This window comes from Danio rerio, chromosome 6, assembly GCF_052040795.2.
Source record: "Danio rerio strain M-AB ecotype USA chromosome 6, GRCz13ab, whole genome shotgun sequence".
Taxonomy (NCBI): Eukaryota; Metazoa; Chordata; class Actinopteri; order Cypriniformes; family Danionidae; genus Danio; species Danio rerio.
The window spans coordinates 37,846,044-37,859,211 of NC_141026.1; the positions used below are offsets into that span (position 1 = coordinate 37,846,044).

General features: G+C 40.0%; 3 non-coding genes across 3 annotated transcripts; all 3 read left to right on the top strand.

The window, feature by feature from the left end:
- Nucleotides 1-2,073: 2,073 nt before the first annotated feature.
- On the top strand, nucleotides 2,074-2,155 carry trnal-aag (transfer RNA leucine (anticodon AAG)). Its single transcript has one exon. It is a non-coding gene; the product is annotated as a tRNA-Leu (tRNA).
- Nucleotides 2,156-3,292: 1,137 nt separating this feature from the next.
- Nucleotides 3,293-3,374, top strand: trnal-aag (transfer RNA leucine (anticodon AAG)). Its single transcript has one exon. It is a non-coding gene; the product is annotated as a tRNA-Leu (tRNA).
- A 2,188-nt stretch (nucleotides 3,375-5,562) lies between these two features.
- On the top strand, nucleotides 5,563-5,644 carry trnal-aag (transfer RNA leucine (anticodon AAG)). Its single transcript has one exon. It is a non-coding gene; the product is annotated as a tRNA-Leu (tRNA).
- The last annotated feature ends 7,524 nt before the right edge of the window (nucleotides 5,645-13,168 follow it).

The following is a 13,168-nucleotide window of genomic DNA, read 5'->3' on the forward strand; positions in this document are numbered from 1 at the left end:
AAACACTATTAAGACACCTATATGTCACTAAAAAGTGTAAATTGGTTGTTTTTGCGTTATTTCAAGCAAATTCGTACTTCCAGTTTGAAACGAATTTTTGAAGCTGCGTCACGGTCATGACATAATAGCGTGTATTCCAGCGTGCAGACTGGGTGTCTGTGCCTAAGTGAGTCTAATTACGTCTTACAGTGTGATGCATTAATGCATGAGTAAGGCTTGGTTCAAACCAATCAGCGCGCTCTATTGTGCAACTTCATTAATATTCTTTACTATAACCGTGTTTTCAGGACAGAGACGCCACGTTGTGTTGGCAAAACAAGCGTGAAGTGTTGCTTTTATAGTTTGCTGCAGTTAAGTTTCGTTTTCATTTTCTCTCTGTGAGAGCTCAGAGTCACGTGTGGATTAACAGTGTACGCAACGCGCGACAACAATAACAAACGTGTCTAAGGAGGATTATTGTTTACCTGAGAGCTGTTCTCATCTGCAAACGCTGAGATCTGGATTCGTTTGTAGTATTCTCTTCATAAAGACGCAGCTCTAGTTGCTGGTGATTGTCCTGTCTCTACAGATATGGTAAGTGAGCGACCAGTTTATTCAGTTTGTTCGTATCTAACAAACTATTGCACAGAGTGTAAACACGTTAGCACCACAACCAAACTTTAACCTCGTGTAGGATTTTTTACCGCATTTTGTGACCGGAATAACACGCGCGGCTTTCTGACACTACCTGCCGTGTGCATCTAAGTTTCTGGGAAATGCGGAGGTTTTTTTTTCTCTCATTCGCCGTGCGGTATAAAACATTGCATGAAAAATACATGCTTAGAGCAGTTCCTTGAATCAAATATCTCGTTTGTCGCGAGGGGCATGAATGAACTCCCTGAATGAAAGAGCCAAACTGCAGCTAAAGTCCACCATTTAATAATTTGGCAAATAATTCGACTACAGATGTCCATGTAGGTTAAACACCATCACTTTATCGTGTGTGTGTGTGTGTGTGTGTGTGTGTGTGTGTATTTTGACTCTGAAACTCGCGCGTGCCCAAATAGACACTCCCACACCATCCCACTTTTCTTCCTCCGACACTCCCCCCTAAACAGAGCTGGACATGCCTACTTTTCTGACTTTTTCCAAAGTAGAGGTGTGAAAACACCCTGCTAAAACGAGGGGGTTTCATGGCCCTTTAAGCAAACAGATTTGCAAAGTGATACTGGATGCTCCCGGTCACATCCAAATGTGGCCTAATTGGCCAAAGTTGAAGGGCTTCACTAGGAAGCTCGGCGTCCTCTCTGCTGTTCTGCTTTCGTAAGACTGGGGAAAAAGGGCCCACGGTATGAATGCCACCGGGGTAGCGTGGCCGATGGGTCTAAGGCACTGGCTTTAGGGTCCAGTCTCTTTGGGGGCGTGAGTTCGAATCCCACTGCTGCCAGATGTGGTTTTCAACAGGGCAGCAAACTGATTGAGTGTATTCACTTTAAACGCCCGGGAATTGTGAGAGTACACTTAAGTTGGCAGCTAGTCAGTATAATGTGTTCTTTGAAACTCACGGCAGACTTGTTGTTGTGACGGCAACACATCCCCAATCTCGAATCTGCTCAGGAGCAAATGTCTTTACCACGACCTTGGCAACGTCTGTACTGGAAGGCTCTATCAGCCATTGTTCCTTTTAGCAAGAACACCCGGTTGAAACAGGAACAGTAATGATTCACAATTAGAGTAATATTACTTTATAACTGGATTTGAATATAATAACAACAACAATGTGGGGTCTGCTGTGATGGAATCAGTAATTTTCACTCTTTTGTGAAACAACAGTTACCTTGTAATACGGTGCTTAAATGCATCGCAGTTGGCTGCCAATTGGAGTAGACATCAAATGCCTTGAGGTGTGCTCAAATAGAGACAGAACTGTGGTTGACAGGAAGGTGGGAGTGCTTCCTAACTGGTATTAAGGAGCTCTCTTTCTTTGTGGAGGAGCTCCAGCAAGTAACGGCCAAATTGAATAGATTTTCCAGCGCTGTTGCGCTACATGACACAAGTTGGTGGAAAAAGTGCACAGGAAAAGCATCGTTACAAGGTAGCGTGGCCGAGTGGTCTAAGGCGCTGGATAAAGGCTCCAGTCTCTTCGGGGGCGTGGGTTCGAATCCCACCGCTGCCAGACAGTCGTTTTAGGATCCTTGAGATTGACCTCTCTGCTTGAGCAAACAGATTTGCAAAGTAATACTGGATGCTCCCGGTCACATCCAAACGTGGCCTAATTGGCCAAAGTTGAAGGGCTTCACAAGGAAGCTCGGCGTCCTCTCTGCTGTTCTGCTTTCGTAAGACTGGGGAAAAAGGGCCCACGGTATAAATGCCACTGGGGTAGTGTGGCCGTTGGTCTAAGGCACTGGCTTTAGGCTCCAGTCTCTTCGGGTGTGTGGGTTCGAATCCCACCGCTGCCAGATGTGGTTTTAAACATGGCAACAAACTGCTTGAGTGTATTCGCTTTAAACGCCCGGGAATTGTCAGAGTACACTTAAGTTGGCAGCTAGTCAATATAATGTGTTCTTTGAAACTTATGGCAGACTGAGCAAATGTTTTTACAATGATCTTGGCAACGTCTGTACTGGAAGTCTCTCTCAGCCATTGTTCCTTTTAGCAAGAACACCCAGTTGAAACAGGAACAGTAATGATTCCCAGCGCTGTTGCGCTACATGAAACAAGTTGGTGTGAAAAGTGCTGAGGGAAAGCGCCATTACAGGGTAGCATGGCCAAGTGGTCTAATTCATTGGATTAAGGCTCCAGTCTCTTCGGGGGCGTGGCGTCGAATCCCACCGCTGCCAGACAGTCATTTTAGGATCCTTGGCAACGTCTGTACTGGAAGGCTCTCTCAGCCATTGTTCCTTTTAGCAAGAACACCCGGTTGAAACAGGAACAGTAATGATTCACAATTAGAGTAATAATACTTTATAACTGGATTTGAATATAATAACAACAACATTGTGGGGTCTGCTGTGATGGAATCAGTAGCTTTCACTCTTTTGTGAAATAACAGTTACCTTGTAATACGGTGCTTAAATGCATCACAGTTGGCTGCCAATTGGAGTAGACATCAAATGCCTTGAGGTGTGCTCAAATAGAGACAGAACTGTGGTTGACAGGAAGGTGGGAGTGCTTCCTAACTGGTATTAAGGAGCTCTCTTTCTTTGTGGAGGAGCTCCAGCAAGTAACGGCCAAATTGAATCGATTTTCCAGCGCTGTTGCGCTACATGAAACAAGTTGGTGTAAAAAGTACACAGGAAAAGTACCTTTGTAAGGTAGCGTGGCCGAGCGGTCTAAGGCGCTGGATTAAGGCTCCAGTCTCTTCGGGGGCGTGGGTTCGAATCCCACCGCTGCCATACACTCATTTTAGGATCCTTGAGATTGACCTCTCTGCTTAAAGGGTCACGAAACACCAAAACACATTTTTTGAGCTGTTGACAGTTGTATATGTGTCCCACACTGCTAAAAACACTATTAAGACACCTATATGTCACTAAAAAGTGTAAATTGGTTGTTTTTGCGTTATTTCAAGCAAATTCGTACTTCCAGTTTGAAACGAATTTTTGAAGCTGCGTCACGGTCATGACATAATAGCGTGTATTCCAGCGTGCAGACTGGGTGTCTGTGCCTAAGTGAGTCTAATTACGTCTTACAGTGTGATGCATTAATGCATGAGTAAGGCTTGGTTCAAACCAATCAGCGCGCTCTATTGTGCAACTTCATTAATATTCTTTACTATAACCGTGTTTTCAGGACAGAGACGCCACGTTGTGTTGGCAAAACAAGCGTGAAGTGTTGCTTTTATAGTTTGCTGCAGTTAAGTTTCGTTTTCATTTTCTCTCTGTGAGAGCTCAGAGTCACGTGTGGATTAACAGTGTACGCGACGCGCGACAACAATAACAAACGTGTCTAAGGAGGATTATTGTTTACCTGAGAGCTGTTCTCATCTGCAAACGCTGAGATCTGGATTCGTTTGTAGTATTCTCTTCATAAAGACGCAGCTCTAGTTGCTGGTGATTGTCCTGTCTCTACAGATATGGTAAGTGAGCGACCAGTTTATTCAGTTTGTTCGTATCTAACAAACTATTGCACAGAGTGTAAACACGTTAGCACCACAACCAAACTTTAACCTCGTGTAGGATTTTTTACCGCATTTTGTGACCGGAATAACACGCGCGGCTTTCTGACACTACCTGCCGTGTGCATCTAAGTTTCTGGGAAATGCGGAGGTTTTTTTTTCTCTCATTCGCCGTGCGGTATAAAACATTGCATGAAAAATACATGCTTAGAGCAGTTCCTTGAATCAAATATCTCGTTTGTCGCGAGGGGCATGAATGAACTCCCTGAATGAAAGAGCCAAACTGCAGCTAAAGTCCACCATTTAATAATTTGGCAAATAATTCGACTACAGATGTCCATGTAGGTTAAACACCATCACTTTATCGTGTGTGTGTGTGTGTGTGTGTGTGTGTGTGTGTGTGTATTTTGACTCTGAAACTCGCGCGTGCCCAAATAGACACTCCCACACCATCCCACTTTTCTTCCTCCGACACTCCCCCCTAAACAGAGCTGGACACGCCTACTTTTCTGACTTTTTCCAAAGTAGAGGTGTGAAAACACCCTGCTGAAACGAGGGGGTTTCATGGCCCTTTAAGCAAACAGATTTGCAAAGTGATACTGGATGCTCCCGGTCACATCCAAATGTGGCCTAATTGGCCAAAGTTGAAGGGCTTCACTAGGAAGCTCGGCGTCCTCTCTGCTGTTCTGCTTTCGTAAGACTGGGGAAAAAGGGCCCACAGTATGAATGCCACCGGGGTAGCGTGGCCGATGGGTCTAAGGCACTGGCTTTAGGGTCCAGTCTCTTTGGGGGCGTGAGTTCGAATCCCACTGCTGCCAGATGTGGTTTTCAACAGGGCAGCAAACTGCTTGAGTGTATTCACTTTAAACGCCCGGGAATTGTGAGAGTACACTTAAGTTGGCAGCTAGTCAGTATAATGTGTTCTTTGAAACTCACGGCAGACTTGTTGTTGTGACGGCAACACATCCCCAATCTCGGATCTGCTCAGGAGCAAATGTCTTTACCACGACCTTGGCAACGTCTGTACTGGAAGGCTCTCTCAGCCATTGTTCCTTTTAGCAAGAACACCCGGTTGAAACAGGAACAGTAATGATTCACAATTAGAGTAATATTACTTTATAACTGGATTTGAATATAATAACAACAACAATGTGGGGTCTGCTGTGATGGAATCAGTAATTTTCACTCTTTTGTGAAATAACAGTTACCTTGTAATACGGTGCTTAAATGCATCGCAGCTGGCTGCCAATTGGAGTAGACATCAAATGCCTTGAGGTGTGCTCAAATAGAGACAGAACTGTGGTTGACAGGAAGGTGGGAGTGCTTCCTAAGCTGGTATTAAGGAGCTCTCTTTCTTTGTGGAGGAGCACCAGCAAGTAACGGCCAAATTGAATCGATTTTCCAAGGCTGTTGCGCTACATGAAATAAGTTGGTGGGAAAAGTGCACAGGAAAAGCATCTTTACAAGGTAGCATGGCCCAGTGGTCTAAGGCGCTGGATTAAGGCTCCAGTCTCTTCGGGGGCGTGGGTTCGATTCCCACCGCTACCAGACAGTCATTTTAGGATCCTTGAGATTGACCTCTCTGCTTGAGCAAACAGATTTGCAAAGTGATACTGGATGCTCCCGGTCACATCCAAACGTGGCCTAATTGGCCAAAGTTGAAGGGCTTCACTAGGAAGCTTGGCGTCCTCTTTGCTGTTCTGCTTTCGTAAGACTGGGGAAAAAGGGCTCACGGTATAAATGCCACCGGGGTAGCGTGGCAGATGGGTCTAAGGCACTGGCTTTAGGCTCTAGTCTCTTTGGGGGCGTTAGTTCGAATCCCACCGCTGCCAGATGTGGTTTTCACGAGGGCAGCAAACTGCTTGAGTGTATTCACTTTAAACGCCCGGGAATTGTGAGAGTACACTTAAGTTGGCAGCTAGTCAGTATAATGTGTTCTTTGAAACTCACGGCAGACTTGTTGTTGTGACGGCAACACATCCCCAATCTCGGATCTGCTCTGGAGCAAATGTCTTTACCACGATCTTGGCAACGTCTGTACTGGAAGGCTCTCTCAGCCATTGCTCCTTTTAGCAAGAACACCCGGTTGAAACAGGAACAGTAATGATTCACAATTGGAGTAGTAATACTTTATAACTGGATTTGAACATAATAACAACAACAATTTGGGGTCTGCTGTGATGGAATCAGTAATTTTCACTCTTTTGTGAAATAACAGTTACCTTGTAATACGGTGCTTAAATGCATCGCAGCTGGCTGCCAATTGGAGTAGACATCAATTGCCTTGAGGTGTGCTCAAATAGAGACGGAACTGTGGTTGACAGGAAGGTGGGAGTGCTTCCTAAGCTGGTATTAAGGAGCTCTCTTTCTTTGTGGAGGAGCTCCAGCAAGGCACGGCCAAATTGAATTGAATTCAATTCAATTCAGAAAAAGGTGGTTTACCATCTCCAGGTTGGAGGAAAATCCTTACCCCAGGTGGAGGAGTTTAAGTATCTCAGGCTTTTGTTCACGAGTGTGGGAAGGATGGAATGTGAGATTGATAGGCGGATTGGTGCAGCGGCAGCAGTAATGCGGTCGATGTACCTGTCCATTGTGGTGAAGAAGGAGCTGAGCTGAAAGGCAAAGCTCTCGATTACCGGTCAATCTACGTTCCTACTCTCACCTATGGTCATGAGCTTTGGATCATGACCGAAAGGTCAAGATCTCGGATACAAGCGGCCGAAATGAGTTTCATTCGAAGGGTGGCAGGGCGCACTCTTATGGATAGGGTGAGGAGCTCTGACACCCGGGAGGAGCTCGGAGTAGATCCGCTGCTCGTCCACCTCAAGAAAAGTCAGCTGAGGTGGCTCGGGTCTGTTTTGGATGCCTCCTGGACGCCTACCTAGGGAGGTGTTCCAGGCATGTCATAGAGGGAGTCGACCTCAGGGAAGACACAGGACATGCTGCAGGGACTATGTCTCTCGGCTGGCCTGGGAACGCCTCGGGATCCCCCCGAAGGAGCTGGAGGAAGTGTCTGGGGATAGGGAAGTCTGTGGTTCTCTCCTAAGACTGCTGCCCCAGCGACCCGGCCCCGGAAAAGCAGCAGAAGATGAATAAATGAAAAAAAAAAAAACTGTTAACTGTTTGCTTGTGAAATGCTCAGTTTTTACACTTACACTTACTTTACGTCATGTAAATAGCAAATGCGCTTATGGCGCAATGCAAGGCTCTTAAAGGGAGTGGGAGATGAGACTCTGATTGGTTTATTCTCAAAACACTTATAACTCATTAAGAAAATTAACTCAACCCTTTTAGACCATGCGCCACGGCGCAAAGCGGATTTTCCCGTCCTTAAATTAGTAAAAATTGATTCTGACACGCCCTGAATGCGTTTGCGCCCTGTGCTTTCCGTTTTGTGCATGGACCGTCAAAATAGAGCCCATAGCCTCATTGGCCAAAGTTGAAGGGCTTCACTAGGAAGCTTGGCGTCCTCTCTGCTGTTCTGCTTTCGGAAAATTAGGCAGAACAGGGCCCAAGGCATGAAGGACACTCCAGTAGCATGGCCGAGGGGTCTAAGGTGCTGGATTTAAGGCTCCAGTCTCTTCAGGGGTGTGGGCCCGTATCCTGCTGCTGCCAGATGTGATTTTGAAAGGACTAATAATTTTGATGTTAATTTATTATTATTTTTTATTAATAACTGCTTTTATACTAATCGAAATAAAACAAATAAGACTTTATCTAGAAGAAAAAAATATTATCAGACATACTGTAAAAATTCCCTTGCTCTGTTAAACACCATTTGGGAAATATAAAAAAGAATAATAATTCTGACTTCAACTGTATAAATACACACACACTGTACATTAAATAAAATTGAATGCTTTTTATTCTAAAATTTTAAATTTATCAAAATTTATTAAATTTATTTAAATTTATTAAATTTATTTTACTTCATAACTTATTTAACAAATGTTTTTGTTTGCTAGGGTTTTTTGACCTCGTTTTTTAATCTCTCTCTCTTTTATTTCTTTATTTGTTAAAGGTATGACTCAATAATAATCAAATATAAGTTCTCCCTGCTGTCTAATGCTGATCCAAATAATAGTGCTAGCTGACAATGATCCACCATGTTTGCATTGCAAAATCAATGAACCTGCATCTGAAATCTAAGCTTAACGGCAAGAAAGGAAAAAAAAAAAAAACAGGCATTCCACCTAAAACATTTTTCTGCTCCAAAGCCACAAATCCATTATTCCCCAGCAGAAGATGCCACAAACACACACCAACGTCTATTAATAAAAAGCCAGAAGGCGAGCACTCTTTTAAATGCGCATTGCTCCAAAAAAGACAATGTGTTCCCCACAGGCTCAACGCTCCCTCAGATGGGCTTTCCATGGTCTCGGGTGTTTGTTATTATGCCATATTATTAGAAAGAGCATCACAGTGTTAAAACGTGGTACATGTGCCATAATGAACTATTCCCCAACTTTCCTTGCATTAATCCACCTGCTCTGTCACAGCGCCACTGGTCCCTTCCCTCATTAGTGCTGGCAGGTATCAGAATGCAAATAATGAGCAACTGCCCGCCAGTCAAACTATGAGAGAAAAAGAAGGGGATTGGGAGTCCTGGATGTGCCAGAAGTGAAAAGCAATCATAAATGAGAAAACGCCCAAGAGAGCGCTCCTACATGCACTAACTGCAGGGGAGAACAGTGACAAGCCATGCACCTTCATTTTCAGTCCAAACGATGCCAGCTTTCCTTTCAGCGCAATCTGCCAATCAGCGGATATGAGGTCATTTTTTGTTGATGATTGGAATGAGATTGGAACGTAAGGTTTGAGTCAAGGACATTTGACTTTTATACTTATTCTATTTCATTCTGTTTACTGTATGGTGAGTCTTTTACTTTCTATACTTTTTTATTTAAAAATTACATTGTAGTTGTTTTTAAAAATTACTTTAAAATAAAATCAAAGAAAAAAATTAAAAAATAAATACGAGTAATACAATAAAATAGCATCATATAGTAAACTAAATTCAATTAAATAGCAAATATTATATATATATATATATATATATATATTCTTACATTTAAATTTCATTAACCAGCATTGTTTTTCTATATGTTAAGTAAATATTTTTTGTGTGTTTTAACTGTAATTGTAATGTTTTAAAAATGCAATTTTTTTTACATTCACACACACACACACACACACACACACACACACACACACACACACACACACACACACACACACACACACACATATATATATATATATATATATATATATATATATATATATATATATATATATGCAAAATCACACAAGTAGCAGTGCCTGTATATCAGCACTGGCTCGAGGCCGCAGTGTCCCACCAGTGACGATATACAGGCATATTGCACTGCTATGTTTGTAAGTTGCATTTATACAACAGTTTGATAACATTAAAATGTTTTTGTACAAGTAAATACTTTCTTCTGTCATCTGCAGCTGACCGTCAGAACAGCAGAAACCGTTGCTTAAAAACACGTCACTTTAGAGTTGGTACTTCTATGAATCTCCAGCAAAATATCCAAAGTGATGCCAAAACAGGTGATTTTTGCTCATATTTAAGGTTTAAGGGCAGAACGACTTGCAAGCAACAGAAATTTCCGAGTATTTTTTGTTGCAATCAAAAGATCACAATAAATTACCCTGAAAAAGTCAAAGCAAAGCAAATACTAGCAGATTACTATGGTTCAAAAACAGCACTACAACAAATGAAAGAGAGAGAGATTGATTTGTCATTTGCCAGTTTTATAATGATTTTATCAGCTGTAGTTGTGACATGCAAAAAAGAAAACACTGAGTTTTTCTCTCCTGAGGACTTATTACGCAGTTTCTGTCACAATCTTGTGACAAAAGAGTGAAGAGGCTGTAATGCTGATACATCATAGTCACGCCCCCACAAGACCAAGCTCCTGATTGGTTCATTCGCGCAAATCGCGTCATTTGCACCGCCTCATTCAACCTTCAACCGTTTCACGTCGCAGGATGTCTATTCACGCCTTTGCATTGACTTAACATGTAAATCACTCGTGCTTGATGCTTCTTCCACATCTCGTACAAAAATATGTGCGTATATATATATTTTTTTAATTTATTTATGATAAAAATGGATGCATGCTGGTGACTTCTTCCAAAAGTCTAACATGCCAATCCAATGTAAATGCCAATGTAAAGTAATGAGATTGGAACAAATGTTTGTCAACAATGTTTGACATTCATCCTAATTCCCTTTCTATTTGTTTACTGTATGAGAAGATTGTTTGTTTTATTTTGTTTTATACAAAACACAAAACAATAAAAAAAGCCTTACTGCAATTTCCAGTATTTTTCAGGAAGACATTGGTTTTCTCAGTTGTATGATTGTGCGTGAAATCACGGTAATTATTGCAAGTGGTATGTAAAGCTCAGCTGATACTGTATATGCAATATGATTTTGTGTTTTTTTACTAACTTAGTGCAATGAAGCTTTAAAGCAAATAACAAAGCACATCATACTGCCCTTTTTCCTTCAAATTGGGAGTGCTGCTTTGAAGTGAACTAGATACTTAAGTATTTTCTAATTATTATTGCCTTCAGAATGCGCCACACAACGCTTAAGCTTTATTATTGTAGTAAACATAAACCTTAAAGCCACAAAGTTAAATATGGCTCACGAACATGACTGGTTACAAATGAGGTGTGAATGTAATTCCTTGCGCTCTTAAAAATTTAATGGGGATTGTGCTCTTTAATTGCCTTCTCACACTGTACAGAAATCTGACAGCAAAGCGAGAGTTGAGCTAATTACGTCCATAACACTTTTTTATTTTTTAAATTCAGGTTTTCTACCTTAATATTTCATATAAAGGTTGCTCACCTCTGCATGTGGAAAATCTAAATCAAAGTGAATTTCAGGTTGACTAGGATTATGAACAGGACCTAAAATTAACATACATCAAAAGTTAAAAGGTAAGTAATGACACCAGTGGTTTCAGAGAAGCTTGGTTTCCAGTACATCATCCACATAAACCTAATTTCTGCAAGTGCCTGTTGCTTGTAACGTGCATCTGGAATGGTAACATGTACCAAATAATAATGTTAATGTTGTACTGAATGATGTTTTCCCATCTGTTACCAATAATAATAATAATAATAATAATAATAATAATAATAAATATGACATATATTATTATTATTATTATTAATTTTATTATCATCACTATTATTATTATCAATATAAAGTATTTTTAGCTAATTATAGTAAATAAAGAAGTAAATAAATTATTTTTTATGTTATATATACTATTAGCTATAAATATATGTTCATAACATATTAAAAGAATAATAATAATAATACATACCAGATTGATTTGCTAATTATAATAAAGTTATAAATATTTTAAAATTACATAAATAATATTTTATTTATTTATTTATTTATTTATTTATTTATTTATTTATTTATTTATTATTTTTGTTTGTTTGTTTGTTTGTTTGTTTGTTTTAAATAATAATAATAATAATAATAATAATAATAATATTTACGATGTTTGCTAATTATAACAAACAAACTAATAAATAAATAAATATTTATATTAGCTTAAAATATATATAAATAAAATTTAATAAACAATAATATTAATGATAATAATAATAATAATAATAATAATAATAATAATAATAATAAACCCTGTATAGTCATTGTTATTCTATGTCACAAATACAGTTTAGATCAACATTCACAGATCACTAAAGCAAGTTAAAAAGGATATAGTAGACTGCTATTTCTCGCCTCTTTTATTTAGTTTTAGATGAATTAGTTCCAGTATAGAACCTAATAATCAGGAGGTATTTATGGATATATATTACTGATATTGAAGGCCACCAGATCAATAACTCTTAACTTGCGACAAGCCTGAGCAATTTCTTCCAAAGCCCATATAAGCAGCATTAGCCACATCTCAATGCCCTGTTTCCAGTTCATTAAATATGCTGAAGCGCTTTCAGCACTGGGCCAAATCCCTGTCTTTCTTGATCCAAATGGAGCTGATGAGCTTTGATTGAAACTTGGATAATTCCTGCGAGACGCGCATTTATTTTTGGCGTGTAAAATCATTACTTTTTATGAGGCCCTTTCCACAATTACATACTCTCTGTGTTAATATAACTTTCAAACAGAATTACTTCTTTATGCGCTCAGATGCTTGTAGTCCATTAATTTAGTTTTATTGCCACTAAATTAGTTTCACTTACACCCCTCAGGCAGCAAAATGTAATGTTCATAAATATCATTTACGCCCCTAAACATTTGCACTACAAATATGCGACTCACACAAATGTCAATTACCTGCCGGGGCACTCTATTTCATATACTGTAAAATGAATGCACTTTAGACCAATTCAAGTTAGGGGTGGGAGTTATTTTCGTTAGAACTGACCCAACACTGCTAGGGCACCTTGTGCTAGATGAGATCAAATTACACACAGAAAATGATTTTTTTTTATATATTTTATTTTTTTTGTGTTAGAGTGTCACCTTCACCTAAAAAAAATGTTCCTACGCTACTGCACTTTCATATTACCTTTTAGTGCAACCATTAGGTTTATATGGAAGCACATATTCCTTTTGGATCGGCTGGGGTACAGGAAGGCAATGGTGTCACTTTGGGAGGTTTTCTTGATTGTGCTTGTGTGATCAACTATGAAGAGCACCGAATGAGCTTGCAAAAATTGCTCTTCTGGGGAACATTGAGTTTTCAATAGGACGAGTAAAAACAAACAGTATAAACAGTTCACGGATTGTAGAGTTTTGTGGCATGGTTGTGATAGGAACCAATCAGAGCTTGACATTGACATTCACTTTTGTTTTTGTTTTTTGCTCGTCAGCCATTTGCCTAAAGGTTTTCTAAAGTTATTTGACATTTTAACTGGCTGAATTTGTGTTGTTGTGTAAATATGTAATTGATAAATAAATAAAAATAGGTAAATAATTAGAATAATACAAATAAATAAATACAGGTGCATATTGGAACCTTTTGTACCCTTACAATTGCCATGAAA